Below are 24,419 nucleotides of genomic sequence, written 5' to 3' on the forward strand. Positions count from 1 at the left end.
TAGTAAACTAAGGAGGTGTGACTAGGTATCAATTAAGGTCTCTTCCAGAAGTTAGATTCTATGATGCTCTGACTTGAATATATCAACAGCTTGGTTGTTTACATTGGTCAAACTGCTTCGAAGCTTCTCCATTCTTTGCTTTATTTCACCCATGAAATTGAGCAATGCAAAGTTTCAAGTTGCTTTAACTGTTAAACTACTTAGAAGAGGCACTCTGCCCTTTACCTCCTGATCACTGCCCCTTCTATTATTGTTCCTTCATTGTTGCATTTCTTTACTTTGAGTCAATTTGAAATGCTCTCTCTAGTAGGAGATATGTGAACACCAATCAATGATATCAATGTTTATTTAGCTCTTATGCTATGATCCAGGTACTGGGGGAACAAAGATGAAAATGAGATATTTCTTGTATTAAAGGTTGTATTCCAGCAAGGGAGTCTGTCAGCTTTCCAAGCCTCGGCTTTTTCATCTGTAAAATAGGATAAGTATACTACCTTTCAAAATTGTTATTAAGGAAAATAGTTTATACATGTTTAATTTTCATAGAAAAGTGAACTATGATGAAGTGTGCCAATGTGGAGACTTCCTCCACCAACATAAGTGGAAATGACTATGACTTCATAAAACAGTCTGATTATAAAATTCTGAACAAGGCAATTTCTTTTTCTGTGCCTCAGTTTCTCTCAGCTATAAAATGGGAAAGCTATGTGGCACAATGCCTACAATGTCAAACTCTAGGAATTTCCCTTTTGGAAATATTTTGAAGACTATTTTTTTTTTAGATTTTTGCAAGGCAAATGGGGTTAAGTGGCTTGCCCAAGACCACACAGCTAGGTAATTATTAAGTGTCTGAGACCAGATTTGAACCCAGGTACTCCTGACTCCAGGGCCAGTGCTTTATCCACTGCACCACCTAGCCACCCTGAAGACTATTTTTCAGCAAATTACCATTGTACAATTTAGACATTTGAAAATATGATTCTGAGAAATCCATTGGCTGCAGGATACTTATCAAGGGATCCATCAGACATGGTAAGAACCCCTGTCCAGAGTTGATTTCTGAGAGTTACTGTAATCAAACATTTCATCCTCCTGCAGCCCATTGAATAATAAGCTACACTGGTCCTCAGAAAACACATACAGTCTATTACAAGGCTTGGACTCAAAATCTATCAGAGCTCATAAAATCTGACTTCTAAAGTTTACGTCCTACCTAGTACCATTGCCTACAGCAATCCAAGGTCATCTACATACCTTTTAAGGTATTATTGATAGAACTTAAGTGGATAATGAGCAAAATGTGAGCTATTATCATCACTTCTTTTTTCCATTATAAACTCACTGAGGCCAGAGATCAAACCTTTTATGACTTACAGTACTAATTTATGTCCTACAGGATTGGGCATCCAGTAAACTCTCAAGAAATATTTAAAATCCTTCAATGCTGAATCTGAAAATAAACATTTCAGGTTTTATCCAATTCCCTAATTTTGCAATTGTGGAAATCAACTGTGATCAAATAACTTATCCTCATCTAGTTCTTAATTCTTAGTTCACTGCTCACTTGCTGACTGACTTGGGTAACTGACAAATAGAATTAATATTATTATTATTGTTATTATTACTCATTTTAGGAAATATGTTCAGCTTGTTAAATAGAACCACAGAGAATTGAGAAAAGAGATGGGGAAATGCCTAGGGACATTAGCTATGACTATGCCCTAACTAGTTTGACAGTAGGTAAGTCACTTAACTTTGATATATCCTTGTCTAGAGTAGTAAAAGCAATCTCTCCACATTTCACATAGAAGTTGCAAGGATAAGATCACATACATATATGAAAGAACTTTGAGGTTTTTAGGACAGAGTTCCAAAAAGTCTAAAGTATTAATGGGCTCACTTCTTCTTGAATTTGTCAAGCATGCCAATTCAACCTTGCAGGGTGGTTCTGAGCTCCACCACGGGTGGGTCACCATCATATTCTAGCTTTATACAACGTGCCCTACATAGACCCATGTGCCTATACTCTGAGCTCTTTATAATGATGGGATGATTATAATTTCTTTTTAAAAATAATGGAAATGAAAAGTCAGATGTTTTAAAAATGGAACTTTAAAGAGATTTTTTTTAAATTTGCATTCACTACTTAGAGTCATCTGCCAACATTTAGCCTGAAGAAAAGAATTAGCTGTGGTCATGGAAATCCCTAATAGCTTATGATGTCAAAATCCTGAAGCTTCAGCTATAGAAGGATCACATTTTCAGATTTATCTGGCAACATGGAAACAGCTGCTTTTTGTTGACCTGGGAAGAAGATGCCTATGTAGTCATTTGAACTGGTTGAGATTGTAATTTTTTTTAACTGAAATGTATTGAAAAATTGGATATTTTAATGTCCTTAAAAAGAGAAATGAAGAATTCTAAGATTGTAGGAATTACAGATGGAAGAAACCATGAGTCCCATGCTCATTTCATAGATAAGGAAATTGAAGGCCTGGGAGGTGAAATTACTTGCCTAAGATGTGGAAAGGAAGAGCCCTGGTGGTCATCTTGACAATTCCAAGGCAACCTAGACTCAGAGTTTAAGTGACTCATCCAAAGTCACTTTAATAAAAATTAGCAAATTGAGAGTTTGAACTCATGTCTTTGGATCTTAAAAATCTAGTGCTGTACATCTACACTAATTTGCTGGAACTCACCTAATATCTATTCATCTGGATGTCTGGTAGATCAATTTATACACATGTATATGGTCACAAACATGTATTTAAATACATATTTATGCCTATGTGCATACACATGCAAAACAACATGTATATAAATGTATGTATGTGTTTGTTCACACATAAAATGTTTGCATACACCTAATATACATACACACATATGTGTATACTTTGAACTTTCCCTGCTGTTCCTGTGAGAATGTAGTCTAAAATATAGTCTAATAATGCTGATGAAGCCTGCCTTGGAGACATCTTTCATAAGACTCAAACCTAGGGCTTTAAGTTTAAAAACTTAAGCCTCAATTTCCTCAGAACTATGTTCTGAGCATCAGGGGGAAAAGAGAATGAGAGACAGAGAGAGAAGAAAGAGACAGGGAGACAGAAAGAGAGAGAGAGAGAGAGAGAGAGAGAGAGAGAGAGATTAGAGAGACACAGAAGGAAAGACAGAGACAGACAGAGAAGAGTTAGAGAGGGAGAAAGAGAGACAGGAACATAAACAGTGACAGTAAGAGAAACAAAGAAAAAGAGACAGAAAAAGAGAAAGACAGAAAGGGACAAAAAGGGAGACAGAGAGAACTAGAGAGACGGAGAGAGAAAAAGAGAGACAGAGAAGCAGAGATGGAAGGGGAGAGAGAGGGAGGGAGGGGAGAGAGAGAGAGAGAGAGAGAGAGAGAGAGCAAACGAGTCTATAAAGCCATGATTTTAATTCACACATAAAAAGCATCCCGGCTCAAATAAACCCTGAATCAGAAAGAGCAAGACGAAAAGAGAGTTTTGACATGGCGACAAGCACCCAGCGAGCCAGGCAGAAGCAGGGGCTGTCTGGACCCCCTGGACCGGTGCCCGCTCCTTGGACACTGCCCACCTTTACCCTTCCCTCTCCCCGGGCAGGGCCGCGATCCGGCTGGGCTGAGGCGATCTTCCCAGGTTACCTGGGAGGGAGGGGAGGAGGAAAGGTGCGGGGCACCGGGGCGGCCGGGGGAGCGGGTGGCCGGGATCCTGCCCCGAACTCTTCAGCAGGAGGGTCTCAGCATGCGCTCCCCGGCTCGGGTACCAGCTTCGCGGGTGGAGACTCCCCTCTTGCGCTCTTCCCCTCGGAAGCGGAGCTGGGCGAGGGGAGGCAGAGATGCTGGGCGAGGGGAGACAGAGCTGGGCAAGGGGAGGCAGAGCTGGGCGAGGGGAGGCAGAGGAGCTGGGTGAGGGGAGGCAGAGCTGGGCGAGGGGAGGCAGAGGAGCTGGGTGAGGGGAGGCAGAGGAGCTGGGTGAGGGGAGGCAGAGGAGCTGGGTGAGGGGAGGCAGAGCTGGGCGAGGGGAGGCAGAGGAGCTGGACGAGGGGAGGCAGAGCTGGGCGAGGGGAGGCAGAGGAGCTGGGTGAGGGGAGGCAGAGCTGGGCGAGGGGAGGCAGAGGAGCTGGGCGAGGGGAGGCAGAGGAGCTGGGCGAGGGGAGGCAGAGCTGGGCGAGGGGAGGCAGAGCTGGGCGAGGGGAGGCAGAGCTGGGCGAGGGGAGGCAGAGCTGGGCGAGGGGAGGCAGAGCTGGGCGCTCTCTCTCTCTCCTCTGCCCCCTCCCAAGCCCCGACGCCCGCGGCGCGCCCGGTCCCGGTCCCCCCTTCCCGGAGGAGCAGACGCGGAGCCCGGCTCCCTCTGGCAGTGCGCGGGTCTGGGGAGCGGTGGGGGCGGGGGTGCCGCGGGCAGGGGGCGGGGCGGGCTCGCCCAGTGACGTGCGCTGGGAGGAGGGAGAGAGGGAAAGGGAGAAGGAGGCCGGGAGAGGAGAGTTTGCGGAGAGAAGTCCAGCCAGGCGGAGCGGCGGGAGCAGGCGGCGCGGGGCGGCCGCACCTGAGCCGGCTCGGCAGCAGCGGGCGCTCGCGCTCCTCCTCCTCCCTCCCAGCTCTCGCCCTCTTCCTCCTCCTCCTCTTCCTCCTCCTCCTCCTCCTCCTCCTCCTTCTCCTCCTCCGCCTCCCCGTGGGACCGGGAGCTGCCAGCCTCCCGCATTCTCTCTCCCGCACCGTAGCGGAGCACCCGCTGCCTCTCCGAGCCAGTGTGCCTGCGTGGGGGCCGGCAGGCGCGGCGGACCACTGGTCTCCCTCCACCTCTGTCCTGTGCATCCCACTCCCTCCCTCCCTCCCTCCCTGCTCCCCCCCGACACCCTTCCCCTGCCCCCCTGGCCCCGGCATCTTCCGCAGAACCCCCCCCATCCAATCCCGGAGGGGCTTCGCCAAGCTCTCGCTCCTGCCCGGCTCCCTTCGCCCACTTCTCTCTCGAGTTGCGCCGTGCCCCATGGCCCTGGCCGAGGGCCGTCTGCGGGACGCCGACGGACCGCACGGTGCGAGGCAGGTGAGTGACCCGGGCGGGCGAGCCGGAGCCGGGAGCAGCGCGGTGGCTGGGGGGCCGCCGGCTCAGCTGACAGTCTGGCCACGAAAGGGTCTCCAGTGCACAAGGTCCCCGAGCGCCGGGGAATGGACTTCTCCCTCTGAGGAAGAGGCAGCCCGGGACCACAGGTGCTTCAAAACCAGAGGCGAGGCTGGGGGCAAAAATATTAGTAAAACGGGGGGGGGGGTTCTTCCCACCTCCCGCGCTGCTGGCCTCTTTTTTGGCCCCGATGGGTTAAACTCTCCATTCTGAGGGACCTCGAGGACGAGGAGCGGTGACTGCTTTGATTCTGTTCTGGGGGGGTGTTATCTGTCTCCATCACTAGCAGCTGTCCCCGGGCCGTCCTCCGGGAGGACCAAGCGTGTTCGCAAGAGAAGCATCACTGAGCCAGGCTGTGATGCTTAGGGATGTGAAAGTGGGGGGGGGGGTTAGAAAGTCACTTGCTGTGCAGAATGGGTATGGGGGAGTCTGCTTGAAATTCAGTTTAAGAAGGAAAAGGACATAGGGCGAATTTTTACTTTGAAGGAGGAAGGTTTGGGTGTCGGTGGGGATCGGATTCTCGTGTCCTAAATGTTAAGCATAAATATAGGATTGAAAAACTCTACCTCCACACCACCAAACCTTTGTTTCTATGCCTGGGAAAATAGCCATGGTGAATGCTAAGGGGAACAGGCGGGACTCGAACCCAGGATAGCGTACTGTATACTTTCTCAGGAAGAGCTCGAGACGGGTTCGCAGCCTCAGCTGAGCCACCTGGCTTCCCCGGTGGAAACTCAGTTAAAAATTCACCGCTGCCCCCCCCCCCCATTTGGCTGAGCCAAAGGGAGGGGTAGCTCTGGCGATCCTTACTGCTCGCAGGTGAAGGTCTCTGGCCCTCTGCTGTGTGGCTCCCCCAGTGTCTGTGAAAGCTCTGTCTGGGAAGCGGCCAGGTGAGATGAAGATGGGGAGCCTAAAGACAAGCAAAGCACCTTCTCGGCAGAGGGGGCCTTGTCTTCAACACCCCCCCCCCCCGGCTGTTAATTAGCTGTTCCTATGAGTCCTTTATCTTAGGCTCCTGCGTGAGTGCATCCCAGCCTGTGAGCATGCCGTAGTTTCCCTTATAGATCAATGGATGGGACCGGGTCTCCGGATCCCCACGGTGGGTCAGCCTTAACTGCAGCTTATTTGTATCCACACCCAGTGTACAGGCTCTTGGAGGTGAGGGGGCTCTGGGGACATAACTGCAAATCTAGTCAATTCAGCCTGTCCTCCCTCCCAGGCCCTGCTCCCCCCACCCCAAATGGAAACATTTGAGATAAGCTCTTTAGAGAGAAGAGAGGAAGGTTCAGGCAGCACCAGCAAGATCTCTCTCACTAAGTTCAAGAAACGACTTAGATCCTTGCACAGCCCCAGATGGGCTGCTCTCGAATCACACATTAGATCACTGTACAGTTGGTGCTGATAGAAGGATATCTACCTTTGGGGAAAAGCTACTGCTGCTTAATTATCTTGATAGCTGGAGCAAAGGGACGGAGACTCTTAAGCAGATGATGGTGGTGGTGTCCAACACCACTTTCAGACCATAATTTTCTTCTTTTCTCCGAATTAAGGCCTCTTGTGGTGACTTGCAAAAGAGAGTTATAACTCAAAGCTTTATTCTATCTTAATAAAAAAAGAAAACTTTTTTTAATATGCCTGGATTTTCTAAAGTATACTTTTGGTATATATAGAATATATTCTTCTCCCTGAACAACCTTTTAGTATAGAGATAAGCGGCTCAGTTAAATTTTAGGCTACAAACTCCCATAAATTGGATAAATTGCCACAGACTATCCCTACCCTCCAGGCTGGGCACCACAATTATTAATCTCCCCTAGAACCCTTTCTTTGTCCCTCCTATTTGGGGGGGGGGTAGTACAGGATTGCAAGAATTACATATGGAAATGAACTATTATCTTACATAAGAATTCTCTAGCATCAGGCAATGGAAGATTGGTCTATGCACTGTATTTCCATGTACTTGCTTAGGGGATCTGACTATTTCAACATGGATCAATAAATTCCTGACTAAGCACTTCTAGCTGAAGCAGTTAATTACAATCAGTATTAAGAAGTGACAGTTCTTTAGGAAGATGTACCAGTGAACATTTGGCAGTGAAACATTTCTGTGAAGAGACTGAAACATGCTTGGCTCATGAGGCGAGGAGGTGATACCTTGAGATAGGGGTCTGCTGGGAGGAAAGAAAGATAGAAGAAAGGCAGATGGCTTGTTTTAAAATTCTCTCACTTCAGGCAATCAACGAAAAAGTAACTTTACACATTGTTGATAGAAACTGAAACTTTATTTTGAATTTCTGCTTGTTTTCAGAAGTCTTTCATCAGAAAATCTCTTGTATTTCTGAATCTACAAAGGGAGAATAAAAACAGAAACTTTACTAATACTTGAATAAAAAAGTGATGATGACTAGAGGGGTTCTGCCATAAACAGACTCAAGCAATTTAATATTCTTGTGTCAAATTCAGGGGGAAAGGAGTGCATGCTTTCTCATTGTCTTTTCTTTATTCACATCCTAAAAGCATTACATCAAATTGAATAGTCTGTGCTATTGGGATTGGAGGTGGAATTTCAGAGGTACGAGGAGATTGTATACCTTATCTAATGAAAATTTGTACTGAGTTTATGCTGTTGGAACATTTTATAAGACACTGATGTGGAGGGGGAACATGATGTCCTAGGCTCCTGAGCTCAAGAAGCATGTGATTCATGCTTTTCTTTCTCCAGATTATTGGTTTATAGTGTCCCAGAAGTGAAAGGGTCTTTTAGTACAATATATGTATATATGAGCAGGAGAGGTCCTTTGATATCAATGAACAGACAACCCCATAAATGTAGAAAAGAATGTTGGATATGGAGTCAAAGACCCTTAGTTAAAGTTTCCTTGCAATCATTAATTATCCATATGACCTTGGCAGATCACTTAGCCTCCTTAACCTTTATTTTTCTCATTCACAAAATGATTTTGGAGTAGATGACCTTTATGTTTTTGCTTTGTTTCATTTTGTTTTGATTGTGGTTTTTTTGCTCCAAATCTAAGATCCTGTGAGCATTCCACAAAGAGATGAGGAAACAATAACTCAGATAATATACTGAGTACAATGTCAAATATTAGCATAGCTAGGAATTTGACCTGTAAAATGAACTTAGTGGATTCCTATGGTCCCTGTATATTGATTTTTTTTTGTCTAGAGCTCTGTTTTTTCTTCTGTTCTGTTTTCTTCTTTCCTTCTGACTTTCCTCTTTCTCTTTCTTCTTCCTTTCTTTCCTTCTTTTCTTCCTGCCTTTCTTCTTTCTCTTCTTTCCCTTCTTTCATTCCTTCCTTCCTCCCTTCCCTCTTTCCTTCTTATAATGATGTGTTTCTATGATATAAGTAGATAGGCGAACCAAGAATGAGATAGGTGGGGTAGAGGCAGGGAAAAACACACAAAGTCAACCAGGTAGTTTATAAGTATGTTCTGACTTTATACATAGTTAATGATGTGATTTTATACTACATTCTTCTTACATTCTCTCTTGTCCTGTAATTCCTCAAATGCTCAAAATCTATGGACCAAATTATTTTGGGGTTTTGTTAGCTAACTCACAAATAGCTCAATCTGTACCAATGTATTTTGCCTTCTACTTGTGTGTTCTTCTTTAGAATATCATTTTTGTGTTCTATATATTGCTTAACCCTAATCATTTCATCCATCTTAGTACTGTCTTAATGGATTAAAGTACATACTTAATAATATAGGCTTTTATCCATCTAATATGAAATAATATATATATATATATATAAAATTTGAGATTGATGCATAAAAATAGCTATTACATTTAAACTATAAAATACTCGTTCTTTATTATTGGTTCCTCTGACAGAGGTTAATATTGGACTATTGGTACATTGGTCTGATCTAGTCTTCTGTTCCTTATGAACTTGTTTAATTGTGCATATTTAATATTAATTTAAGAATGAGTTGAAAAGTAGGCTTATTAGACTTTAATGAACTAGATCATAATGCCTGAGCTCCATCTTGAGCTCTATAACAAGGAATTGTGAAACCTTGGGCAAGTCAGTTAATCATATGATATTTGATGAGCAACCGGACTGTATAAGGGCATCTAGGTGGTATAATGGATGGAGTGCAGAGCCCACAGTCAAGAAGATTCATCTTCCTGAGTTCAAAATTCATCCTGAGAAACTTACTAGGTGTGTGACTCTGGGCAGGTCACAACCCTGTTTTCCTCAGTTTCTCATTTGTAAAATGAGTTGGAGTGGGAAATGGAAAATCTCTCCAGTATTTTTGCTAAGAAATTCACAAATAGGGTCACAAAAAGTTGGACATTACTGAAATAACTTAACATCCACCACAACTGTACCGATTAACTTCCTAAACTCCCATGCAACAAGGAAGAAAGAGAAAGTTATCATATACCTATGAGTTTTTCAATCCAAGTTCATAGGTCTATCGCCACAAATCATTAATTAAATTTTGTCTAGAGCTCTGTTTTTTCTTCTGTTTTCTTCTTTCCTTATGAATTAATTAAATTGACTAAGCACTTAACTAAAATACAGATGTGCTAGGTGCTGAGGGAAGCAATGTTTAGAAAAGGCCTTACTTTGACAAGTCTTACTCTTTCACTTCCCAATTACAATCATTATCCAAGTCCTGTTGATATTATTTTCATAATCTCCCTGAAAATCTGTTCCCACCAGTAGAAAACTAGTACAGAATCCAATGGCCACCTGCCTTGAAAATGGTAATGGTCTCCTCACTAATATCTCTAATTCTCACTCTCTTCTCTTCAATGAACATAGCATCTCCCTGGAAAACCCTTCAGATTTGCCTGATGAATTAAGTTTAAGCCTTAGAAAGAAACTTAATGGGCAATCTGGAAACTATGCCATAGTAAAATTAAGAGTTGGGTCAGAAGAACTAGGCTCATGTTCTTACTATGTGGTGCCGTATCACTGACACTTAGGTTGTGACTATGGACTAGAAAATGAGAATAACATACACAATTGTTTCCTTGACGGATGGCGGCAATAAAACTTTATTGTAACTCAAAGGTTCGATAAAAAAAAAATTAACTATTTTTATTGGAGGCAAATGGAGGCAATCAGACATACACAGAAAAAGCAGCCAATAATACAAGGTTGAACAGTTGGAAGCAAAGATAATGAGGACAGGAGTTCAAAGGAAGGAGAAATTTCTGCAGTGTTCAGGGAAGACTACCAGGAAGAACTGTGACTTGGGTTGAGTCTTATAAACTCCAGAGGGTTTAGTTATGTTGAGAGAAGAAAGGGAAAGGATGTTTTAGAAGAGAGCAGCATGAGTGAAGCCAGGTAGAGGGGGAATTCAACTGTATGTGCCAGAGACAATGAAGCACTTAACTTTTCTATGATTAGTGATCAAGAAATCAATCAGCTTTTATTGTCTTCTGTGGACCAGGTGATGCACTAAAAACTGGAGGTACAAAGAAAGGTGAAAGGTTGTTCTTAAAAAACTCACTCTCATGAGAGAGACAACATAAAAAAATAGCTATGTACAAACAAGCTGTTTAGAGGATGAATAGAAAATGATTAATAGAGGGTGCACTAGTATTAATGGGGATCAGAAAAGGCTTCTAGTAGAAGATAGGATTTTAGATGTGACTAGAAAGAAATCAGGGAAATGGGGAGGAAGAGATGGTTAGGAAAAGTATTCTAAGCCTGGGGAACTGTCTTTAGAGTCTGAAGATAGAAGGTCTTATTCTAGGAACGGCAAGAAGGCCAGTGTCACTGAATTGGTGGGGTAGTAGAAGTAAGGGATAACAAGAATGGCAAGGCTGGAGGAAGGGTGAGGGGCAGGTTGTGAAGGGCTTTGAATGCTAAGCAGGATTTTAAATTTGATCCTGGAGGTGATTGGGAGCCACTGGAGTTGATTGAAAGGGGGAATGACACGGTCATTAGGCAGAATAACCTGACAGGAGAGGGGAGAATAGACTAAACTGGGGAGAAACTTGAGGCAGGCACCCCCTAGCAAGCAATTGCAACAGTCCCATCTTGAGGTGATGAGGGCCTGGCCCAGGGTGATGTCATTGTCAGAAGAGAGGAGGAGGGGGTTTATGAAAGAGGCAAAAACCAAGACAAAAATCAACATTCTCCTGACAAAGCACTTCCTCTGTCACATACCTCAAACCTCCCCTGCTGACTTCACAAGGGCTTCCGTGAGACTCTGCTCAGATTATGAATTTGAAAGCATTTGGAGATATGAAAATGCTCTACAAATGTTAGGTATTTTAATTATGCATAAAATAAATGTTTGTCCTTATCTTTTGCCTCTCCCCTATTCCTCATGTTTATTTGTATCCACTGCCATACCCTGTACTTGGTTAAGTACTCAGCAAATATTCTGTCTCTATTGAATATTGATTGAATTTAGAAGCAGCCAAGTTGCAGTGTCTATGGTACTAGGCTTGGTGTGAGAGCAGCCTCAGTTCAACCCCAGGCTCTAGCTTGGAGTAGTTAGACATCTGTCATCTAGTTCATTTAGTCCTATAGGCTCTCTGTTCCTCAGCCAATCGAGGAGGATTCCGATACTGGTATGGATGGGTTGCCAGTCACTACCATTGAAGAAACCACAGAGCCCTTCATTTTCCTATATTGATTGAATTAGAGTGCAGGACTTGGGGTTCTTTTTATTATACTAAGATTTCTAAATGACATTTTTAATGGTATTCAAAAAGTGTAGAAAGTTACACTGATGACACAAATGTCAGATTATGAGTAGTCAAGTACAGAGTTGAATAGATATTCTTCCCCTAGTGGGGAAATCATTCTTTGCAAGTAAATGAGTTTTTTGTTTATTTATTTTGTTATTGTTTTTTTTTAATTCTTTTAGGCTGTCAGCACAATAGTTGTGCAGAATACCACTAAAACCTTTCCTTTTCTCTCCTCTTCTCTCTCCTTTCTCCTTTCCTCTCCCTTCCCCTTCCCTCTCCTCTTCTCTTCTCTCTTCTCTTCTCTTCCTTTACTCATCTAATTTGATTAATAAAAACTGAAGAATAAAGATTTCCCTTTGCCATTGAAAATGAAAGTCACACACCCTATGTTTTTTAGAGCTGAGATATGAACTTCTGTCATCCTGACTCTGAGGTCTACTCTCTATCCAACATACCATGCTGCCTTGCACATTGTTGACAATAAATATTCATTAAATAAGAACTTGGTATGATATAAAATCGGTATAAGCAAGGTATAAAATAGAGAGAGACATATGCTCCCCCCTAAGTTGTTTACTGTTGTAGAGGTAACAACAGGATTCCCTATGGATAGTGGTGTCCCTGTTCACAAATGACATTGTATAAATTGCATCAAGCTTTGAAACTCTACAAATCTTCCTTCATAGGGTCCACAGAGAGGGGAGAATGATCTAATCATTCTCATAAAAAGAAAAACAATGGATGAAAACTGTAAGTCATCCAGAAAAGGATTTACACAAGTGCCCCAATGAGTGAGTACATCAGTGTATATGTTTTGGAACTGCTGATGGATAATGAATTGAGCCTATAATTAAGTAATTGGAGAAGTTTTAGCTCGATTGTATAGCAAACATCACTATGTTTTCAATAATCAAGCTCATCTTTTAAACAGTGATGTTCTATGGCACTATCTCTCAATATGCCCAAATCGCAGAAGAAGCAAAACTCCAAGTAGCCCAAAGAGCAGTAGAAAGTCATGTGGATATAAACAACTTACAAGTTAACAACAACCATTAGCAAGTGGGGATTAATCTGAAAGACATTCTCAAGAAGATCTATGGCCAGAAAAAGACATAAGAATTCCCTTTAACAAAAAAAAGGGGAAAAAAAGATAATATAGCTCCCCCTCCCTTGTTTTCCTTAGATAATAAGAAATTCAGAGAAAATCTTCCAATACAGTTGGAGAATTTTCTATGAAGGAATTACAGGAAGGGGGAAATCATAGAATAGCTGTAATATGAATTGGTAGAGGATAAAAATCATAATATTACTTATTAGGATAAAATCAGAATGCTATCAAAATACTGAAGTGTCTTTTCAGGTCTGCATCTTTGAAGATGGGAGATTGTTGCTTAGAATCAGGTTGGAGTAAGAATGGACCTAAAATATCATATAGTCTAACTCCTCTAGCTTATAGATGAGAATGAGATAACAAAGACCCAGAGAGGCAAAAGGATGTGTCTAAAATCAATTTAATTCACCAAGTATTTATTAAATACCCAAGGCCTTCCAAGAACTGTGCCATACATTAAGGATACAAAGACAAAAATGGAAAAAAATGATATCTGATCTCAAAGCAAATACATTCTTCTGGGGAAGAAACATGTACACATCTAAATAAATGAAAAATACTTATAAAGTAGATACAAAGTAATCTCCAATTGTGCTGAGAACTAATCTAATGGAAGAATAGCTTCTAAGCTGAGCCCTGCATAGATAGACCTGGGAATTTGAAGAAGAGATAGTACATTCCAAGCATGGGAGAAAATAGGAGGTGGAAGATGGAATGTTTTGTTTGGGGAATGGTAAATAACCAGTTCTGCTGGCATGTGGAGTTGCAGAAGGGAAGTAATTTGAACTAGGTATGGAAACGCAGATCACACAACTATTCGGTGACATAGCCAGAATCACAGATAGAATTTGGATCTCCTCTGATTTGGGGCCCTGGGTTCTTTCATTGCATTTTAAAGAATCCCTGACACCAGGGCCTCAATTCAACCAGGCTGAATATAACCTAAACAGTAATTCCTCGGCAGTGGGTTGAGGAAAGAGGTTATGGTTTATCCTCTTGGGTCAGATCACTTATGCTCCTCTGAACTCACCCTTTCCAGGTCCCAGCTTAATAATAACATGATACTTTTCAGGTCAGCACTAATTCTCTAGATTCCTGTGTATGGCGTCGGATGCAGGAATATCTTTGAGGATACCTCATCTCTCTGATACTCCCATCCAGAAAAATTCAGAAAACTCATTAAATGATCATATTGAGTGTGTAACCATAAAACTTCTTAGATAGATGCAAAGTTTACAAAATTAAAGAAAAAGCTTTATTTATAGTTTGAAAAAATGTAGAGCTAATTACAAAGTTCTTGGAAAGTGATATTACCCATCAATGAGCAGCTAGCTCATCCCCAAAGACCTATATGATCTTTCACTTAATCTTATAGTAGATTAGGGGTCTGGGTAGACAGTACTTTGTATAACTTTCCCTTTTTCCTCCCTTTTTTTGATGTTTGTTTGTTTTGAGGGATTTATTTTTTGAGTATCATTGATGCATTTGATCTTTTTATCACTGCATTTTTGGATACTCACTCCATGCATAAAGTATACACTAATGAAACTTCCCTTGAAACAAAGAAAAAATTAAAATTAAAAAAATAACCAACATGATGACCTATGAATCATTCTACTGTTAAAGGCTTCTACCACTTCAAGGTAAATGTCTCTTCTGGTTTACAAAACATTCAACAAATCATGTTAGGGTGTTGTTGTCCCTTGTGCAGTTCTGGGTAGCGACCAGGAGGTGGCATCAGTACTACTCCCTGGCGTGGTTCATGGGCATGGTTCCTCCAACTTTACTGCATAGTGTAGGTAGTTCCTCATCCTATGCTGATATTTTGTTACCAGTTATGGAGAGAAGGGAGGAAATTTTTGAAAGTTCAACAAATTAACAGCATGTTTTAACTAGTGGAGAGAATCAAACCAAATAAAATTCCAAAGTTCATAAGACCTGATTTCCCTAGGTAAGGGGTCTGTATTATATTCTCTGAAGATCAGTTTGTTTACCTGAAATATGCACATGGTATCTTTCTTACAGAATTTAAAGGAGATAATGTACATGAAATGCTTTGCAAGCCTTAAAACACTGTAAAAGTGCCCATAGTTGATATCATCAAAAAATTGAACTATCAGCCAGACATTAGAATCTTTCCATTCTTTCTACACCTGTCTTTCTAGGCATTTAAGCACTCTGTATTCTAAACCTTTTGATTTACTTATCAACTCCCATACATCATATAATATTTAATATTTAATAATAATAATACAATAAGCTGGGTCAGATAATGGATAGTATGCCAAGCTAGAGTCAGGAAGACGTCTTGAGTTCAAATTTGACTTAGGACACTTACTAGTTGCATGAACCTGAGCAAATCACTTCATCCTGTTTGTTTCAGTTTCCTCATCTGTAAAATGAGTTGGAGAAGGAGATGGCAAGCCACTGTAGTATCTTTGCCAAGGAAGCTCCAAATAAGATCATAAAGAGGACATGTCTAAAAACAGACAACAACAAATAATGATGATGATGATGATGATATTATAACCAACAAACAAGATTTTCAAAATGCTTTTTATTATATTCTTTAAGTCTTTTCAGTCTTATGACAGCAATGTCTCTCCAGTCTTTTAGAAATGCTAGCTTCCTATAAGCCTCAGTTTATATACCCTGCTCCTATGGATCACAAAATTATAGATTTAGAGTGGGAATGATCTTAGAGTTCATGTTACAGATGAGAAATTTTTTCCTAAAGATTCTGGTTGTTCCTGGTCATCCTCTTCTCAAATTATCACATACATAAAGACTTCTCAGTTGCCATTTTGTATCCCTACAGTAGAGTGCAAGATTCTTGATATTAGGGGCTACTTTGATTCTTATCTATCTCCCTAGTTTAAACATAAAGACTTGCAAACAGTAGGTACTTAATGTTGGGTTGAATTAGGTTTCCATTTTCCCCTGCAAGAATATAGTCAGGCACAGACCACTCTGAAAGGACAAGATTGTTGAAGGTGTGGGTTCATTGGAATAGGGATCCAGCAATAGCTTTGTTCAAGGCTACATAACTAAGGAACTAGAATTCTCAGAAAGAAATAGTTTAAAATCAGAGAATGTGCTTTCCCTTTGTCCATGGAGAACTTACATTTCAGCACTTTTTGAGGCACATTTTTATGTCTCGTTGAGTTTCTCCTCAAATTCCTGCCTATTTAAGAGTATGTATATATGCCCCAGTAGGTTTTCCTATGTAAATGCTTTCTCTCTTTAGTTAAAAAAAGGAACGAATCAAAGCTCTGTATCAGCAGTTCAAATACAGGAGGAGAAATGTAATTGCAGATGTGAGGGAAATGAAAAGCACTTCAGATAGCTGTGCTTAGAAAAATAAATACATGAGTGAAAAGATGCCAAAGCCTTCTGAAAGCTGCCTCCAGAAGGCTCCCTTGTACTTCATTCAGCTTAGTTCAAGAACCTCGTTGTCCCTGGAGCCTGGGGCATGTTTCAAATCTCTGGATGTCTCCTGTTGAGTTCTGTGAACCAGAAACCAAAGCAGCTGTCCTAGTGGACAGTTTTCATAGCTAAAGATGGGTACAAACCAGAACACATCATAGGGACCATTTACTCCAGGGATTCTCATCCCAGGGACAGGGCAGGGAGTCTGTGAGCTTTATTTCTTTTAAAGTTCTGTTCAATGAATTTCAATGTAGTTGGTTTCCTTTATAATTACAAGAATTTTACTTTAAACATTTAAAAACATTTTTCTGAGATGTCTGTAGATTTTGCGAAACTAACAAAAAGTTAATGATACAAAAGAAAAATTGAGAACTTCCCATTCTAGTTCAAACTTTTCATTCTAGAGAGAAGAAAACTGAGACCCACTTTGTGACCATTCAAAAGGAAGGGGTTGGACATAAAATGAATTAATGGCTCAAGTTTTTGAGAAGCTAATTGATCTTAAATATATCGTAGTAAAGAATAATGGAGAAAAAAAGGGTTACTTAGAGTTCCTATGTGTCCTATTAAATAAGAAACTAAGATTTACAAGTTAAGTTCCCAGCATCCAGTACATTTAGTAGATGAGGGAAAGCATTTATTAGTCATTTATTAAGCAGTGTACTAAGTGCTAGAGATACAAATGCTAATTAGAAAGACAGTCTACATATTCTAAAGGGAGAAGATAACATATGAGGGAGATCAAAAAGGGGATAGAAGATGGAAGGTCATATGCTTCCTAATATTTGATTTAATTTCTAGTCACATTTGGAAGTTGCTTTAACTCTGAGGCCACCAGGGCAGAAGCTAATTTACCAAAGCATTGCCATCAATATACAAGTGGGATTAGGAACTCAATAGTACTGGACTGTTATTGGAAAAACTAATATGGTGAATACAAAGACACTGTTTAGTATATCAAAGGAGTCACTGGAATGTAAAACACTTACATTATGAAATTCATCCAGCATTGGGACAATTTTAAGTTAATAAGCATTATTAAAAGACTCTCAGAAATGTTACTATAGAATAGGTGACTTCATTTTCTAAATTAGTAAAAAAAAAAAAATCCCATAAGACTGGTCCATTTCTGTTCTCAGTCTGGGCTGGTAAAATGGTTGATTTCTCTTCCAGGTAATAGTTTGGTTGAACATTTCAATGAATAATACTATTATTGCAAATAAATCTTCTAAACAATAGCTTTAGTTTTCCTAAATCTTAGTTTTTTCTTTATGATGATGTTACATTTACATTCATACATCCTTGTTTCTATCTCTATCTCTCTCTCTCTCTCATACACACACACACACATACACTGACACAGAGAACTATGGATATATTGATCCAAGTAAAGGACATCTTTAATTGTTTTGCATTAAACCTGTATGGCATCTTAAAGATTAAATTGTGCAAAATGAGAAAAAAAAGAGAATATCAATGAAAAGTTTGAAGATAAAAATAAGAGATATTATTTGAATGGGAGAAAATGTTAAAAAAAAAAACCCAAGCAATTCTTTTAATGAAATTATTTTCTGGAGTGTGTCAATGATGTCTCATTATAGAGACAATTTTTTTGGAGGAGAAAGTCTATAATTTGATGAATATGAATAAATACACATACATGTAATAGCATTACATTTATCTGATGACTTTATCCAAAATACAGACAATTGCAGAAGGAAGAAAATACATTTGCTTATTAGGTCTGAGTTTCCAGATTGAATCTCACAATTTTCTATATTAATTATATAATAAGATGAGTAATCAGTATTTTTCTTGGGGGAACATTTGGAATTCACACTGGACTAACCCAAATTCTATTTAAAAACAAATAAATTAGCGAGAATATATTTTCCTAGTTAATAAGAAGAGAAACTTGGAGAGTCACATAGATAGCAGAAGAAATGAAAGCTGATAACCATGTAGCAAGAAAAGATAAAAAAAAATCACAAAAAAACAGACATGAGAGCTCCAAAGGACAGGTGAATATGAGGTCATTTAGAAAATGGGTACAAAACACAACGATGAAGTGAACAAACATTTATTAAATAATCATTTTAAACTCCTAACTCCACTCATTTAATTCACTAGGGATTGGAGATATAAAAACAAAACAAACCTTAAAGATGGTAGATAGATAAATGGATAGATAGATAGAGAAATCACATGTATACATATAAGTAGACACAAAACATATGGCAAATAAATACAAACTAATGGTGAGGGGCATGTAGAACTGGTACCTCAGGAGGCTTTGGAAAGGCCATGTATAGAAGAGGATATTTTAGCTTATCATTGAAAGAAGTTAGGGATTCAAAAATTTTTGAAAGAGTGTTTGTCAGGAAACTATTCAAAGACTCTGAGACAGGAGATGGAATATTGGATGTCATGATTGGTGTTCCTGAGGAATAATAGTAAATAGGCACCCTAAACTGGGTAAAGGAAAGAAAATTTAGAGTCAAAGATTTCTTCTCCCTTCTGTCCCTTCTTTTCCACTACATTACCATTTCAATTCAAATCTTCATGACCCCCTTACTTGTACTACTGTAATGGTACCTGAGCAAGTCTGCTTGCTCTATTTCAAACTATCCCTCACACAATAGACACAATAAACCTTGCTCTAATAATATCACTCATCTTGTTATGTAATGATTATCTGGCTCCATCCTAAGTCTTCCATTCATATTTCACATTCAACCTCTGAACACACTCTAAGACAAAGGAGTTTATGAACTATTACTTGATCCTGTTTTACTCTTTCCTGGGGCTCTCCATTTCCCCAGGTCATCTTTTGTGCCTGCAGTGTATTTTAACCTCTCTACCTGTTAAAATAACCCTCTTCTTTCAAAGTCCCACTTGATGACTGCCTCCTCTGTGAAACTCTTCTCTCAGAATAGAAAGTGATTTTTCCCTCAAGTTTCCCATCAACATTATGTCTATACTTCCACTTTAATCTTATAATAATCTTTCTTAAACTATCTTTTTTGCTCTATTCTTCCTCAACAAAGTTATCAGTTCACTGTAGATAGGTATAAATTTTCATTTTTTGTGTCCCAGGGTCTTGTCAACAGTAGATATTTAATAAATTTAATGGAAGATGTTTTGATGACTTGGTGGAGAGGAGTCTCACTTTGAGGAATGCTCACACCCTTTGGTGTTAGGGTCTCATTATGTATAGATGGCACTTACCTAACATATTAACTGTTATTTAACATTGGAATCTAAATTGATGCCAAAGTTTTAAGATAATAGGACATATTTGATCAGATTTAATAGAATAAATATAAAGTTTTCTACTTGGGATTAAAAAAATCAACAATTTGTGATCAAGGTGCTATGAGTGAACCACAATCCATGCAAAGAATTTACAAATATTATCTCCTTTGATCTTCATAACGATCCTATGAGGTAAATGTAATTATTCTAATCCTACAATTTAAAAAACTGAGGCAAAAAGAGGTTAAATGAATTGTCAATAGGGCAATTTGCACCACAATTTGTATTAGTTTGTGGGAAACTAGTAAATGTCCAAAGCCAGATTTGAACTCTCATCTTAACTCCAGTGCTCCGTATATTATAACCACCATCTTCTTTGAGGAAGACTGATAATAGTAAGGAAGCTCTCCATTCAAATTCCAACTTATGCTTAATGCCATAGATATCTATGGTAAGTAGTTGAGACTATCTAAGTCTCAGTTTCCTCATCTGAAAAAAATTTGCTTTTACAAAAGTTCTTTTCAAATACTGAAACACTACCTAAATTAAATTTGTTATTATTCATGGGTGAGATGTTTTAGAGTTTTTCATTTTGACCAAAGAGTCAAGATTCAGGAATAATGTGGGGAAAATTCAGAAGCATATTGGGGAATCAATATAAGAAAACACTCATGAACACTTAAGGAAATCTAATAATGTAATGGACCATCCCAGATTACCATGGGTTTCTCATCAACTAGAAGTCTTCAAAGGAAGCTTATGTGACAGATTGTTGAAAAAGTCATCTTCAATCTTGATGGACTTGCTCATTCCATCCATGCAACTATCAGCAATGGAGAATACTATCTGTATCCAGAAAAAGAATTGTGAAGTTTGAACAAAGACTATTACCTTTAATTTAGAAAAAAAAAAATCTTACTATGTAATCTTGCTCTCTCTTATACTTTATTTTTCTTCCTTAAGGATATGATTTCTCTCTCATCACATTCAATTTGGATCAATATATACCATGAAAACAACGTAAAGACTGGCAAATTTCTTTCCATGGGGGGTAGGAGGAGGGAAGCAAGATTAGGGGAAAAATTGTAAAACTCAAAATAAATAAAATCTTTAAAAGGAAAAAAAAGCCATCTAATCTTGCCACCTCATTTTATAGCAGAGGCTACTGATAGCACAATAGGGTTAAGTTACCTGCTCAAGGTCACCAAAATGGATGGTAAATAGCAGAACTACAATGGCATAGTTCTGTCCTCTTATTTCAATTATCTATGCAAATGATCTTTCTCTTCCATTAAAGTAGGGCAGAATGGATTAAAAGCAAACTTGCAAGTTCTCAAAAACTCCTTTGTTTTAAGAAATTTCCTTAGTAAAAAAATTTTTTTTGGTAATGATTCCATTAAACACACAAATAAACACACATTCCAACACATCTACACTTAAAAGTTTGATCTAAACAGACCAGGTTGAAACCTAAAATAGCATTAAGGGAGAGGGATCAAAGAATGTCAGGTTTAGAATAAGAGAATTGGTCTTTGTATTCCAACTTTACTATTTCCTTCTTCTGTGACAAGTCATCTAACATTTATGGTATCAGTTTTCTTTTCTGTAAGTTGAGGTGACTGGGATATATTGCCAAGGTCTTTTCCAGCTCTATGTCCTCTGATCTTAGTCTCGTAATCATCCAGCAAATATGTGTTGAGTACTTAGAATATGCAAGGTACTGTGGCATATCCAAAGATGAATAAAACATGGCTACTGCCCTTAGAAAATCTATGGACTTGTAGACTTAGGACAATGAATTCTTGTTAGATAGATATGAATTTATTTTAATAATTCAAAAGGTTTGTGATTTATTTTTGATTTGGGAAATCCTTCCTGTAAGCATTCAACAAAACATTTATTAAGCATTTACATTCATACATTGTCCTAGGACAATGTACAAACAAATGAAAAAAGCCCTTGCCTTCAAGGAGCTTATATAATTTAGAGGAAAATAAAATGTACATTACATCCAAATTTTACACAAGGAAATTTTGGGGAGAATGTAATAACTTGAGATTGTTGAAAGGGAGGAATGAAGAAACTTGTGCTGAAATGACTACTAGGGCTAGACTAACTAAAGTTTGAGAGAGTTATTCACTGGAAATTGGGTTCTGGTAAGGATATGTTTTAAACCTAGAAATTCATAAAACTCAAGCCTAAATCATAACAAGATTTTTAATATGAGTTACTTGACAAGATTCAATCAGATTTCAATCATTTTGATTGAATTATGGATCCCTGAAGAATTAAAGTAAATAGTTCCAATTGAAAATTATTGAGAAAATTCAAGTTTCCAAAGTAAAATCTCTAGAAATTAAATGATAAAATTAACAGCAGTTTAATGGAGATTAATGATTCTATCCAACTACAATCGCATTGTTCATCTAAAAGGTTATGGAGTGATCATTTCTACAAAATTCAAGGTTGCAAGCAGTAAATAAAATAGGGTGATGGTTGTGGAATGGAATGACCGTTTTTTGGTATTGTTCATTTCTATATAACTTAATTAGGGTTAACAAAGTTTGTTTGCTTTTCCTCATCACAACTCTTTGGGTGCCTCGGATCATCTTAAAGTGAAATGGGCCATTTTCAGAAAATATTATTTAAGGTCTACAAATAGATACTGGATCAATCAAAGAGATACTGTTGATTGGATTGTGGCATGAGTTGGATTAGATGACCTTTGCTATTATTTTCCAAAATTGCAGTTCTTTGATTACTGTTTAGAAAAGAGGGAAATTCTTGTAAAGTAGTCAAGAAAGCTAAACACAGAAGGTGGTATTAATGTTGTACCTTAATTAATTTTCCTATAAACAGAAAGGAAAGGCATAGGGAAGGTATTATAGGGAAGATATGTTGAGTGAGAAGAGGAACGAACATAATACATTCCAGAAAAAATGACAATTAGTGCTGCATAATGATAGTTTAGGTTTGAGAGTCAAAAGGGCCAAATCATTAAGTACTTTCTGTGTCAAGCTAAGAACAAAATGTTTTATTCTCTAAGCAGTGTAGAGTTATACAAAAAATAGTTTTTATTTATTTTTCCAAAGGAATAATCGAAGTGATATTTTGGAAAAAATTATTAGCAGCTACTAGAAGGATGGATTGGAATTAAAAAAAAACAGAAGAGGAACATACTAACTCAGAGGCTAGTGCAGTAGTTCAGGAGAGAGATGAACTTAAAATAGGAAAATGGAAACAAATGTCCGTTTTTTTATATTTGTTTTTGTGAGATAATGGGTTTAAATGTCTCATCCAAAGTCATACAGTTTAATTTCTGAGGCTAAATTTGAATTCAGGTCTTACTGATTAAAGGGTTAGTACTCTATCCACTGCTCCACCTAGCTGCCCCAACAAAGGTGCACTTGCTAGTGATGTTACAAAGGAAGAATTGCCAGGACATAATGACTGATATAAGGAGTAAGAAGCAAGGAATAAGGATTATTCAAGGCTTCTCTCTTTGACATCCCTGAAAGTAGTGTTTTATTAACAGAAATTAGAACTAAGCTTTGAAACCAAAGGGATTTAGGGTTTTGGAAATGTAATCAGGTATATTGGTTTCAGAGAGAGAGCATAAGTTAAATGCATGTGTAAAGAGCATGATCATATTTTTTTTTCTTTCATGATTTTCTATAACTGCTTCAGTTGTATTAAAAACAAAAGCAGCAATTTGGGATTCAAACATAAGTTTCAGTCCTGACCCTGCTTCAAACTTATTTGTCTGAGCCTAAGGAAATCACTTCCCTTTTCTGTGCTTCAGCTTTCCTATATGCAGATAGAGCTGTTTGGACAAGATAATGGCTAAGTTCCCTTTCTTCTCTGACTCCAGGAAGGACTTAATTATTACCATAATGAGTTTCATTCTGGGGTTTGGAATCTATGGGTTTTTCCAGAGATGAAAGAATCAGACTTCCAGGTCATGTAGATTCTACATACCATGGTCCCCTGAAATGTTCTATTTCATAGAAATAATTCTTTATTCTTCCCATTCTAGTCTCAGATTGCAAATGCTATTATTTTCAGAAAGAGGATTTTTCTGTTTTAAAAAATAAGGTGCAAAATGGTGATTGCCCTTTCCTAATCTTGAAGCACTTTCCCTTCTTTTTTACATATTCCAAAAAAAAAAAATAGTTAATGACTTTGTGATAGCATCAGGCAATTCATTAGGAAACCTCTGATGCATGTCATCAGCCTTCCCTGATTTAAACAAATCCATGTTTGAAAAATAATCAGCAACTGCTTCTTTTCTTATTTTAATTGCACTTTATAATCTTCCATTAAAGTCAGTGCACAAGCTAATTGTCTCATAATAGTTGCCCTTTTTAAAAAAATAAAGACGGGGGGGGGTTATTAAAATACATACACACACACACACAAATAGACATTCAATGACTATGTCATTGTTATTCCCTCTATTCTTTCTTTTTCTTTCTAAGACCAAGTATTTCAGATTCTTCTCCTATGTGACATAGACCAAAAAAGCATTTTCCTCTTCAGTTAAAGAACATTTATTAAGCATATACTACTTATCAAGCAATGTGTTAGGTGTTAAAAACATAAAAACAGGCAAAAAATATGGTCCCTGTCTACAAGAAGCTCACAGTCTAGCAAGCAAAACAACATGTAAACAACTATGCATGTGCAAGATATGTATAAAAATGGGAGTAATCTCATAGGGAAGGCTTTAATTAGCAGAGAAGACACTAGAAGATATGAATTTAGCCTTGAAGGTATCTTGTTTTGTTTCTTATCTTGCATCTTGAAAGTC

General features: G+C 38.8%; 1 protein-coding gene and 1 long non-coding RNA gene across 2 annotated transcripts in view; one reads left to right on the top strand and one right to left on the bottom strand.

Moving 5' to 3' along the window:
- LOC141516400 (uncharacterized) overlaps window positions 1–4,147 on the bottom strand; it is a 134,928-nt gene extending 130,781 nt beyond the window's left edge. The window contains exon 1 of the long non-coding RNA XR_012476689.1: window positions 3,656–4,147. This is a non-coding gene — a long non-coding RNA (uncharacterized LOC141516400). The remainder of the gene's footprint in view (window positions 1–3,655) is intronic.
- A 362-nt stretch (window positions 4,148–4,509) lies between these two features.
- The window catches only part of HS3ST1 (heparan sulfate-glucosamine 3-sulfotransferase 1), a 45,024-nt gene continuing 25,114 nt past the window's right edge, over window positions 4,510–24,419 (top strand). The window contains exon 1 of the mRNA XM_074229780.1: window positions 4,510–5,054. The gene's annotated coding sequence lies outside the window, so the exon portion shown is untranslated. The remainder of the gene's footprint in view (window positions 5,055–24,419) is intronic.

This window comes from Macrotis lagotis, chromosome 3 (genome assembly GCF_037893015.1).
Source record: "Macrotis lagotis isolate mMagLag1 chromosome 3, bilby.v1.9.chrom.fasta, whole genome shotgun sequence".
Classification (NCBI taxonomy): domain Eukaryota; kingdom Metazoa; phylum Chordata; class Mammalia; order Peramelemorphia; family Peramelidae; genus Macrotis; species Macrotis lagotis.